Below are 13,063 nucleotides of genomic sequence, written 5' to 3'. Positions count from 1 at the left end.
GATTTCCTAAAAATGTTATTGTTAGAGTCACAAATCAATGCATTTCATTAGAGGCACACTGTGTGATCTAACAAGCTGGCTGACGGCCCAAATTCCTGGTTTTGTACTTGGCTCTGACACGTAATTTTCCCCTCCCATCGGCCAAGTCATTAGTGGTGCGTTTACACTGCAGTCAAAGCAGTGGCAGTGATGGGGAGTAAACAATCAGTGCTTGTTTTAATTGGGTGTTGCTAGCAATTTCGCTCATGCAATACAGAGCACAATGCAAGGTACAAACCTCAGTCCAGAAACAGAGTAGCGTAAGCTGTGCTGAACTCCACGTTGCCATGGTCGGACTGACACTTCAAAAATAGTTCTTGTTTCCCTACACTATAAAGTTGGGTCTTCATAGTCATTCCCACAGACGCAAATCTACAGCACAGCTGATCTTTGTTGATGTTGGAATCAGCACAATGCCGGTGGGAAAGAGACACTCTGTTTTGACAATGACAAAACTTGAGGATCTAAAATTAATCTGTGCAAAGAGTACATCACATATGAGGTGATCTTGAAGTCAAAGAAATGTTTAATATCAGTTTTAAAGAAAAAAAGATTGAAATAGTACAGTTGAACCACACTGCACTTTGGTCTCATCGATGGAAACGAGTAAGGCAAAGCAATTGTTCTTTGCTTCAATTTATCTTTTCCTCCATTTCACTACGGTGAATCAGAATAAGCAGAGCTAGAGGAAGCCTCCAAAGATTATCTAGTCAATCCACCTGCATCAACACGACCTAGGCACCCTGAAGATCTTCAAGACTACTGTTAAAATTTTCTGCCTTCCATCCTGGATTGAAGTCAGTATATTCCCTTATAATATCTTGATTCCAACCAAATCACAATATCCAACAGAAAACTTTTCCACCTCTGCTGAACGTCATGGTCTCCATCCCATATCTGAATTATTTACTCACATGGATTGTCCGCTTGAGGCCATTGGAACTACACGATTTACTAAAGTTATACTCACACGCTAGTATTTGGGGAACCAGTTCTTCAAAGGAAGACTCTAAGCTAGCAGGAGAGGTTTGGAAATCAAAAAGAGTGAGTAAGACAGAGAGTTAGCTTTTTTGAGGTGAGGCGTGGGAGGTGTTTTCGTTCTTTAGCTATTAAAAACTCCTTGCTTTGGCAAGAAAAAAAAAGGGGGGGGAGAGAAGCCTGGGAAGGTGTATCTAGCACAACAGTGCTAGATATTATAATTGCACCTTTTATCTCTCTGGATGTACTGCTAATTACCCAGGATTGAGGGCACCTCCTTTTTTTCCCAGTTTTAATGAGGATATCGGATCCCTTTCCATTCCTTCATGGCATTTTGGAAGTGTGGCTTCACAGAAAGTCCTGCTGGCGAGCACCATCCCTGGTGCTCATGCGTCCCGTCCCCTTGCTGCGGTTGGCAGGACAGTGGGGGCTGCCTGGGTGCTGGGGAGGCGGATAGTCCGGGACAGGGAAGTGGTGACAGAAGTTTGGGTCCCTGGCCCCGTGCCTTGGAGGCCTGGCGGGAGCAGGCGGTGTCACTGCCGCGGGTGCAGGGCAGATGCAGCATGTGCGTATGCTGTGGCAGGGGAGCTGCGGGGTGCCCAGGCTTCCCTACATGTCCTAGGGGAAGGGAGGGCCCCCATCAGTGGAAACGGAAACGAGAAATATTTTGGAGACTGCCGGCAGAGAACTTGGGCGTCTCCCTCTCTTCTGCTGGGTTTTTTTTTTGTTGGTTTTTTTTTCTTTTTTTTTTTTTTTTTTCTTTTCTTTTGTCTCTCCTCCTCTTTCGGCAACTCCCTGTTTCCTCACAGCCAGGTTTCCGCTTGCCTGGGCAACCCCGGTCACACGCACAGATAGGGGACATCGCTTCACCAGGGTGGCCCTGGCCGTGGGCAGGAGGGGTCCAGAAGTAGTGACACCATCCTGGGACAGGGGAGGCCAGAGTGAGGTGACCTTGGAGTCACAGCCAGGGCCCTTTGTGCAAGTGCACTTTAACCTGGGCCTTAACCACGAAATCATGCGCTATGATTTCCATCAGGCCCACAGTTAAAAAAAGTAATAATAAACAACTGTCCTCCCTGGACCCCATTATTTTTTTTCTGAGCAGGCTCAAGCTGCAATTACTCAAATACTCATTATTTAGCCAAATTCGGGGGAGATTTTGTCATAGATGGCAAAAGGCATGTTTCTGACATAAAAAATGTGATTTATTTTAAAGCAATACGCTGCTCGAGGATGTTTTTTTTAAAAGAAAAAGTCATCAAGATTTTTTTTTAAAATGTGGATAAACCATAATATTCCCTGCTAGCCTTGTTCTCAGAAACAGCCAAGCGGTTTTGACTGAAATTAAAAACAAAACCAAAAAGAACCCAATAAAACAGCTGAAGCAGACGTGAGCTAGAAGATGTTGGCTCTGAGTTTGGCAAAGCCAAAAGCAACCCAAGCCAGACCTTGTGATGGGATGTGTCAAGTGACTATTATAATAAAGAGGCAACGCTACTAGCAATGTCTTCTATGTTCTGCGCACCCATTAACATGCTAATCTCAACATTAGTCTTTCCCAGGTAGCCAAGGCTTATAATTGCTGAGCTTTACAACTAAGTATTAAGCATCGTGGCTAAACAGCTTGACAGAACAAAAATTATTTGCCATCACCTGAACAGGGTAAGCATGAAGGAAGGAGAACATTTGGCTAGCCTGTTACCACATGCAGAGTTTAGAGAAATTAGGTCAAGCAGAATAAAAAGAAAACTTCAGAAACCTCTTCCAAACAGTGAAAAGTAGCCGTCTGCAGACCAGTCTCTCATGGGAAGTAAAGGATGCCCATTGCTTAAATCATACACAACCAGACTGGATAATGCACTGGAAAATGTACTGTAGGCAAGAATGTTGCAGGAACTGGGCTGGGCTAGAATGTGAGAAGATGGACTGGATGAGCTAGCAAGATTTTCCCATCTCCAATTTCTATGATTTTTATTTTATTTTTTTTAAATTGGCTGTAGTTTGCATTGCTTGAAATTCCTTCACACAAGTTACAGAATCTCTAGGCGAGGCAGAAGATGGGGCTGGAGAGGGAGAGCTGGGTGTGTTTCCTGGATGACACAAAAAAAAAAAAGAAGCCTGCAGCCTCCCAGAGACTGTGGAACTAGAAAGACTGGATGGAGAGAAGAGGAGGGAGCGCAGTTCGGAGGGGCTGCTCCCACCGGGCTGATGCATGTGGAGGTGAGCTATGCTGAGGACACCCTGGATGAGGATTAGGGGTTAGGTCAATGATAAAGAGGGTGGCTTTGAGAGAGTCGTGACCCTACTTAAGTATGCTGTGGTTATTCATGGTCAGTCTTCAGCACTAGGCAAGAACTGGGAAGGCTCAGTTCTACCTCTCTGAATGACTCTCCCCTGCTAGTTTTCACCAAAGGATTTTTGAGTTAGCAGAACATTTGACTAGGGTCTTCTCTCCCACCCTCCTTCCTTTTAAAGCAAGAGTTTTCTGGTTTGCTTTGGTTTGAAATCAGCTTTCAGAGGGTTGGATTAAAACAGAGATTGCAGAGCTGGTCTTCCACTCCTTCATTAATCCAGTGCTGGACACAACAAACAACCGTAATTACTCCCATCAGTCCTGAAGCCTCACAGGCAGCTTTACCAATGCACCACAGTCCTGACTTTCAAAAACCCTAGCATTTCAGTTCATGACTGGATGCAGTCACAGGTCAGCCACTGCCCTTTCATGAGACTCAAAGCAGGTCACTGGCCTGTGCTACAGCCCTTTACCACTCCTGGTAAGTCTGTCTGTGTTGCAATCCTAAGGATGCCCCAGGGCTTTGCTAATGGGTACCTTAAGTCCAGCCTGTATTGAGCAATCCTCAATCAGCCCTAAGGAAGTCCATCCATCCTACTATACCACAGGTTTTACTCTTCCAGCTTTGAAACACCTCCTGATTTGGGCTAATACAGCAGTCCAGGGTAACACCTCCCTTTTCAATCATCATAATCAAGGTTTGGGATGACAGTGATATTTGAAGTGCAACATTGTTAAGATTCTCAACAAAACCATTCTGGAATTTACTGGTGTTTCTTTACACCCACAGTCTGTTACAGACGGTAAATGTGTGCTTCACAGCTTTGCTGGAGCAGATCTGCTGTTCCCCTCTTCAGAGATTAAAATGCATTTAATAATTATTAAATGAAAATTGAACACTGAAGTGATTGAACTTCCCCACAATCCTTCAGAGCTGCTTTTACAGCTGGCTTAACCTCTGCACTGAAGATCTGGACATTGTTCTTTTAAAAGCTCAAATGGGGTCCTCAAGAGTCTTTGAGATCCTCTAGGACAGAAAAGCTACGGAAGTCTTTTTGTTGTTGCTAAAGAAAAAAGCTGTGAGTTGCAGATCAAATCTGGTAAGGCACAAGGTGTCCCAGACATCATCAATTCCTGTCTTGGGGATGTATCCTGGCAAGTGGAGGCGGGGATGTCAGAGGAGCCATACCTCCAATCTGGCCTTCTTTATTGTATTTCCTAATGGGAAGATTCCTGAACTATTCCTTCTCCACCTCCTCACTCCCGGGCTTTTACCAGGGCCCTGACTCAGGCACCCAGCTCACTAGCACATAACCAAAATGTACATCCAGGAAAAGTGACTTGATGCCTGCAGAATCTCAGCCAGCTTATTCCATCACTGCTTGAAAAATGGCCATGGCTTGGAATACCAATGTCCACCCCCAAAAAGCTTCTCTCTCTTTTTCTGAGCCCCAACAGTGCCTCTCAGTTACTAGGTTATGTGTAGGCACTGTGACTTCCCACAGAAGGGAGCAGCAGGGAGCGCCACCTCCATCTCCTGCCCTGGAGGTGGAGAGATTTAATCAAGTGCTTTCCACAGAGCTTAGGGCTCCTAGCAGTGACGATGGAGAATAATGAGTTTCTTTCTGATCATTAGGAGGTTCTTACAGAGGCTTTCCCTGTAGTAATCACACCCTTCAGGGATGCAGGGCTTCTCCTGGATACTGCAGATACACTGCACAGCATTCACCTGTGGGCTCTCTCCTGCCCACACTAAGGCCATGGTTTCTTTTACATCTCTGTCTTTTTAGAATGACATCCAAGCTGGACTGAAAGACTTCAAATGACAAGGAACTTACTGTCCCTAAACTGCCCTACTGGGTAACCAGCCTTGCAGTTTGGAGTGCACACCCAATTTCTAGATGGCCTTCAACTGCCAGCCACTGAGGTGACTTCTGTATTAGTAAGCTAAGCAGCTCAGGCCATGCGCTCAAGCCCTGACATGCAATTTTCTTAAACTGTTAGCATGCTTCGTGGCAAGTTTTGGCTTGTGGCAGCTAGTACTCTCCTCACAGCAGCAGGGTTGAGCCTGACACCACAGGTCAGAGCATCGTTCCCAACAGGTGATTTGGGCAAGGCTACCTTCTTTGGGGGAGAAGAAAATTTATGCAGAGGGATACCGTGCCACTTGCGCGCGGGTTCAGAGAACTGGCCCTGGATTGCTTTATTTACTAGTGTAGGTGTAACCTAGATTTTGACAAGACCTTTTCTGCCAGCATTGTTTACTATTAGAAATCTCTCTCCAAAGTGAAGTATTTGTAGACTGTGATTAAGTCAATTCTTAACTTTCTCTTATATAAACTACATTTTGAATCCTTTCCAGTTTTCAGCATCCTTTGAGAAATACAAACAGGAAAACAGAAGACAGTACTCCAGTATGATCTCACCAGCCGTTCCTGTACTCCAGGTCCTTGCCAGCTTCCCTTCCCTTTATGAGCATAGCACAAGGCACGAGCCCTCACCTGCATGCCTCATTTCCAGGGTCAGGAATCCTACAGGTGTGGGTCAACTGGACAATACGTTAATCTGGTCCCTGACGTGAGGTCTCAGGGGACCAAGAGTATGAAGGATGCCAAGTTACACTTCTGCTGCTGAGCTTGGACTATGAGGTTAGTGGGACTGAAAAAATGACAATGTTCCACTTGCTATTCCCCTCATATATTTAGGAGTGATGTCCTTACTAAACTGTTGGGGTTTTTAGCCTAATGGTTATTTACCATGATGCCCATATCCTCTATAGTGGCACTGTGCTCCAGGATACTGTCTCCAGTCTCCCTGGCACATCCCACATGCACATTTTGCTACAAGAAGGCAGCCTTGGTATTTTGTTGTTAAAATGCACGCAAGAGATCCGTCTCTGCCTGTGCAATTTGAGCTGACCTTGCTGTTGTTTCCCTCCCCACTATGATTCGTGTGACATGCAAATATGCCAGCAATTAAATTTTCCTAATAACTGAGTTCAGTACCATCAGGTTAAAACTACTTCTATAGGACTCCCCCTAGAAGCACTTGCTGATAACAGGTTCCCCCCCAGCAGCTACTTTCTGAAGTGTAACCATTGATAAGCTTTCAAGATGTAAAATCGAGGCTGTGTTGATTACCTTTGCCTCTAACCCTGCCATCCACAAGAAGGTTTCTGTATCGCGGCCCCCAGACTCTTTTATGCCACGGTCTCGATCATTAACGTAATAACACAAAAATAACTGTACTACAAATGAAAAGATGTTTTTGTACATAAGGCATTGCTCTTGACCACAGCCCCACGCTCAGCCACGTAGAACCACCACTCTACCTCTTGTGTTTATGAGTACAGCAAGGATCCGTCATTTCTGTCTGCAGGGATGTTGGCAACACCAAACCAGGGAGCCACTGCAAGGCACTTAATGACAGAAGTTAGCTGAGCACGTAGATGGTGTCACTAGGCTTGCATTCATGACTTGGGGATACACTGATGCAAGCGCTGCACCAAAGCAAAACAAGTGTTACAGAGTTTCAGCCTCACCAGTGTGACACAGCTGCCACTGCAGTGCCGCAGCACAATTGTCACCACCTTGCTAGGCAACCATCACAACATTGTAATGGCCTGTCAATATATGGCAGGAAGGTCACAAGGCCAAATCTTCAGCAGCAACCTCAACGACCTTCATAGAGCTCCCCTTGGCTCTGTAGCTGAGGAAACAGAGATTTTCTCCAGCAAGCAGTATTTGCATGGGTAATTAAAAAAGCAAAAAGGGAAAACAAAAGCCTCAGCCTGCTTTTGCAAGCGCATAGTTTACTTTGCAGCTATGAAGCTGAATTTTCCAGCCATCAGAATGGGTTTTACTCTGTATCTGACCCTTTCCTCTCTTCCCCAAATACAGCCAAGGGCAAACTTTTAGGGGTTAAATCCAGGCCCTTTGGAAAACACCATTCCTACCACACTGGGAGGTTATTGCCAGCACAAAAACTTTGCCTTGAAAAATGACTGGTAACCTCTGCTGGGGCACTGCTGCTTAGAGGGACAAGGCTTTGCCTTCAGCAGAGAGCTAGGTGGCATTAAGCACTGAGCACTAGATAAAGCTAAGCAAGCAGGAGACTTATTGTGCTAACCCTTATCTACAGAAACACCTTTGACATGCAGAATGTTTGTTCACCTTGATTACCTGGGTGGAGAGGTTATTGTTGCTTAAATTATTTACTTTTAAAACCACAGTTATTTGCCTCCACCCATCTCACGCTGCCCTGTGCACCCCAGCACTAACACCTTAGCATAGGTGGGGAACACCAGGAGGGACTGCAAGGAGCACTGGGAGGGTGGCTCCTCGGGGATACATCTGGCAAGAGAGACTTCCACTGGGGCAGTCATCAGAACGAGAGAGCAAAAAAGTGTCGCTTGCCTTTGCTGTAAGGGCCGCTGGGCAGGGGAGTCCCAGGAGAGCAGAGGGCACAAGTGAAGGAAGGCCAAGCCTGGTAGAAAGGCATCTATCTATTCCTTCCCCTTTCCCTGCTCCTGCCAGATCAGAGACTGGGGTGAGTGGCAATTAATCAAATAAATACAGTTTTACAGGCCTCGTGCACAGAGTGGATGTGCTCTCTCCCATCCCTCCTGGTGGGAAGTAGATCTGGCTCCCTCTTCCCAATGCTCTGTGCATCTCAGAGACTCTTTCACCATTTCTTAGCAGCTACCTGAAGAGAATGAGCAGCAGAATTGAGTGGAAAGGCATGGTTCTGGATATCCTGGTGACTCTGCCACCACCACTGTACTGACAAGAAACACCTTTGAGTGTAGAAGAGAGATGGAAAATCAGCACTGGGTTACTGTTTAGAAGGAGTCTGTGTTCCCTGAGGTCACTGGCAAACACTCACATTCTTTTTTATGGCGCAGAGTTACACCCATAGTCTTCACCTCAGCAAAAGCAAGTTATTTCCTGGCCTGCAGTATGTTCTCCTGTGTCCAGTCTGGTTTTGGAGACTAGAACTGATAGGCTAGGCTTCCATTACTGGGTTTCCCTTGGGAAGCTATTCCACACACCAACAAAAGTCAGTTGCTAGCAAAGATTTCCTGATATTCAACTGCAAATTTCCATTCACTCAAACTCTTTCCATTACTCCAGCTATTTTCTTTTGGATCTTCTCCCTTAAGCAGCGTATTCCACTTGCCTCCATCCTTCCAAGACAAAGTTTCATCACTGTGTGTGCAAGCCCAGCTTTTCCAAAGTACTTCTTGACCCAGCCCTGCCCTGCCCTGGCTCACCGGCCTGTCAAAAGGAAGCACATCACTTCTACCGGGAGCTAGAGACAAGTTTTTAGAAGTGATAAGAAACCACAATTCCAGAGCAGTCTGTGGGTGCAGCAGCTGTGACCATCTCCAGCTGCCCCCAGCAGGCGAAGAGCCTGCAATCCCAGTGTAACAGGACTGGTTGTCTCCGGAGGCAGGTCTCAGCTCCCAATGAGATCCATGCAGTCACTAGCAAGAGAATAACCAACATGGGAAGGTCAGTATCACACATCTAGTATCACATCACATGTTCTCCAAAGTATCCAAACTGAAGAGCACATAAAAAGAAAACATCTTCCTTCCAGGTCAACCCTTGCACTCTGAAACAGGGACCCAGATCTCTGTGATGGCCATGCTGGTGATGACTGTTGCATTCCAGCAACAGATTTACCTCTAAGCACAGTGGTGTCTCTTTATATTCCTGACCAGCACCTAGCACGTTGGGGCCTTAACTTCTCAGCATTGCCATAGAGCAGATAACAGTAATAATCATTAGTAATAATATGGTTTGGTTTGTTTCCTAAATCCTGGTAGAATAAGGTGTTAGTAAGAGTATTGAGCATTGTGCTTATCTTTCATAGCAGTGCAAACTTAATCCCAGCACTACAAAGGTATCCCTTTGGGTATACAAAGCCTTAGGGGACACTTTAGCTCTAGACACCAGCAGTCATATCCCTCAAAGTACATGCCTATTCCAGATGTTCTGGTGACTGTATCACAAGAAGACAATTCTAACATGATAAAAGAAAAGTGACTTATTCCCCAGAGCTATTAACTCCTTGTTCCCTTAGCAGTCTGCTCAAGGAAATAGTCACAACATGTGAGTCAGACTGAGGTAGCATGTAGGCTGAATATGGCCCAGATACATGCAGACCATTATATTACATTACATCACGTTATATGGGGCAGCCTAGAAAGCTAAGTTGCGTCAGACAAGTCCCTATAAAATGCGTCATGGTAAAAGTCACTCTTGATCAGCAGTTTATGTCTATCATCTCAGCTAAGACGTATGAGCTAAACAGTACCTGTAGTAGTATGAAGTGAAACATGACAGCCTAAATCATACCCTGGAATAGTTAACTTTTAAAAGGTGAATGGATGCCTTTAATCTCTCAGGGGTTGAGAATTAGAAAATTGATACTGCTTTTTTACAATATATTCTTCCACCTCTTGAGTGCATGTGTATACAGACACATATATCTGTTCTTCTCAGAATAAGGCTCACTTACTTTAAGGGTAAAAATTCAACAACCAACCACAAATAGTTCCCAAATTATACTAACGTGGAAGAGTATCACCTCTCTAGTCTGCTTGGATTTGCAATAAAAGAAGGAAAATCGAGGAGGATGTTTCCAGGCAAGCAAATACACAATAAGAGTGCAACAGTACCTCAGTGTGATGACAGAGGTTAAGGGAGCTGGACCCATTCATGTCCCAGAGACCCAATGAAACACCAGAGGCTATTGCACAGCCAGAACAGTGAGCTCCCCCCAGGAACTAGATGTGTTACCGTGCACGGGGAGCTTCTAGCTGTTATCAGAACATAAAAACAGAGAGAATCCCATTGGCAAACAAACAGGACACCCTCCCTTATTTTTATTTTTTTTTTTATTTTTATTTTTTTTTAGGTAAAAGACACACCTGCTTCCTCTGTGCCAGGCCTTAAATGCCAGACCAGCAGCTCAATGATCTTCGTCCTCTTAGTCATGACAGGGGCATTTACAACAATGACGAGAGTGGTTGCTAGCATTGTAAAGCACTCAGTAACGCAGTAATAGATTAAAGCATATACAGGCCAAGCAAACACAGAGATAACAAGTAAGTCTCTGTTCCAAGGTATTTAAAATGGAATTACAAATTACCCATTTCCCCGGGAAGCAAGGGTCAGATTACAGCAATTTACTCTCAGTGGGTGGGGAGGATGCAAGAGACCTAAAATTTTATTTTTCAGTGGTGGAAATGTCACTAGGAGTCTGGGTGAACTGCTCTACAGACAAAATATAGCCCACAGGCCACCGGCTGGACTGTTTGGACAAAATCAGTTGTAGAACCTACACAATGCTTCAGACAGCTTCATTTAACCGTTGCTGTGTACCACAGAAGAATGAAGCCCCCTTTTTTGAATTGCTTTCAAAGTGGGTATTTGGCAACCTTAAAACTAAGAAGCCCTAAACCCAAATAACAGTTGTCTTGTGGGGAAGAAAGTCTGTAATCTTGAAGCCTGGCACTTGCAAAAGGATGTAGGAGTCACAGGCTTCTTCATGGACTCCCCTCACAAAGCCCCTTTCTGCCATGCCTGCACAGAGTATTTAGACAGAAGGTTACATGGGTTGGATTTCAAAGCAAGGAATGTCAGAAGAGATCTTCCAGCTGTGAATGGCCTCCAGATGTGGGCTTTTCTTATCCAGGCCTGGGGGAGGGGATGAGAATGCCTTACGTTTGTCTCATAAAATTAAATGGAAAAACATTGTCTACTGAGGAGGGTGGGCAGGCAGAGAAGGTGGAGTCAGAAACTGGGCAGAACAGAACAGTAAAAAAAAAAAAAGCAGAACCAGAGCTGAAACGGTTCAGGACACGTATCATCTTAAAAGTTGCAGTCTCTGAGTAGAGGTTGGTCATTAAGACATGGCAGATATCAGCAAACAAGGCATTTGGATTGGAAAGGTCCAAATAAACCAAAAGGTAGCTTTGTTTGCAGCAAGTATATTCTTCCCCTACCAGAGTTGTGAAGGATCTTCTGTTGTGAAACACCCCTGGAAAGGCTGTGGCCAGGACTGCTTGCTGATTGAAACTGTGCAAAGCCACAACCAACATCTTTCTGTTGCCAGCACTCCACAGTCCTGGACTTGTAGCTGGTTATCTTTTCCCCTGCAGAGATCGTCTGTGGAGAGTTTAATCTTTCTTCCAGATTATTTATGCAAAATTGTTCTCCTCAATTGAGATTCAGCCCCAAGCAATGAATCTGTACAATCTGGAAAGACCAGGGTCCCTGGGGACAAATTTTACTCTCGGTTATTTCTGCAAATGCTCTACTCACAGTTGCAGATAGGCAGAATCCAAATTGCATTGCTGATATGGAACTTGGCATTTCCTGCTTGGACAGGTGTAACTGCTTGGACTATGTCTCTCTTCTGTCTCCTAAATGTCTAAGGACATCTACTGCCCTGGCAAAGCTAATAGGGGAAACAATGTTTTTCTCATTTTAAAAACATGACCACAATCTTTGCTTACTTTCACTCAGAAGTCCCTATTTCTGGCTTGTGGCATGGTCTTGCACAGGACATTAGGAATGTCCAGAGCACGTGTCAGCTCTCCATCTTGAAGTTTGCGGTCTTCTCCAGCTCCTTGTTTCACTTTTCACTTCTCCTGTAATATCTCACCAGCTGTCAGATAATAATTTGGGAAATGTCCCTAGCAAAAAAAAAAAAAAAGGAGTTTTACTAAAAACGTAAGATGACCTGTACTGGCTGAGACTGAAGAACCAGTATCTCTTTTCTAGCAGTCACGAGGTACTAAGGAAAGAAGCATAAGAATCAGAGGAAGCTAAACTACATTCCATCACCTTCCATTAGCTTGCTGTGTAGGACACTTCTGATGCAAAGCTAGTATCTATGCTGCTGCATTCAACAGTCACCAAAGGAAATATGCTGCATAGATGTGCCCAACACCTTCGTGCATTGTCTTCCACAACAGTCTGTGGCAATGAGTTCCATTATTCCTTGATGCCTACGTGAAAAAGTCCATAGCTTGTTTGTTTTAAACTTGTTGTCTAATCATTTTATCAGGTGCCATTACTTTTTGCGATATGGGACTGCATGAATGTTAGTTTTCTGTTGACACTCTCCATCCCATTTGTGATTCCCTTTCAGGCCTCTTGTTTCCAAGATTAGCAATCTATGCTTGCCCAGAAACTATCTCCTACTTCTGATCACTGTTGAAGCCCTCTCTATTCTTACTAGTGTTTATGCTCTTCAAAGGAGTAACCAGAAGCACTCACAACTTTCAGTGGACCATGAAGTACACAGAAGCGTAATCATGTTCTTTGTTTCTTCTGTACTCATTCCTAACATTTCTATGTAGCTTTTTGACCTCTACAGAGCCTTGAGATAGTGTTTTCAGCAGACTGTCTGCAATGAATCCAAGATCTCTTTCTCTGCTGGCAGCAGCTGACTTAGAGCCGTTCAGTGTATCTGTACAGCCAGGCTGTTTTCTTCCTCGTGGAATTCCCTTGCATCATCTGCCAGAGAATGCCCAGTCACTCAGTGTCAGGAGATTTTCTGCAACCCTTTGCAATCAGCTTTAGATTGTCTCTCTGGAATAATTGTGGGCCACAAGTAAACTGTTAACTTGCTGTTCACGTTCCTCTCCAGATCATGACAAGTGTGTTGAATAGCAGTACTGTTAGCACAGAGCCCTGTGAGGTCCTTCTGATGAGCTCTTTGTCGAGACTGACCATT

The sequence above is a fragment of the Numenius arquata genome, chromosome 2 (genome assembly GCF_964106895.1).
Source record: "Numenius arquata chromosome 2, bNumArq3.hap1.1, whole genome shotgun sequence".
NCBI lineage: Eukaryota > Metazoa > Chordata > Aves > Charadriiformes > Scolopacidae > Numenius > Numenius arquata.
This window is presented reverse-complemented; position numbering follows the sequence as displayed.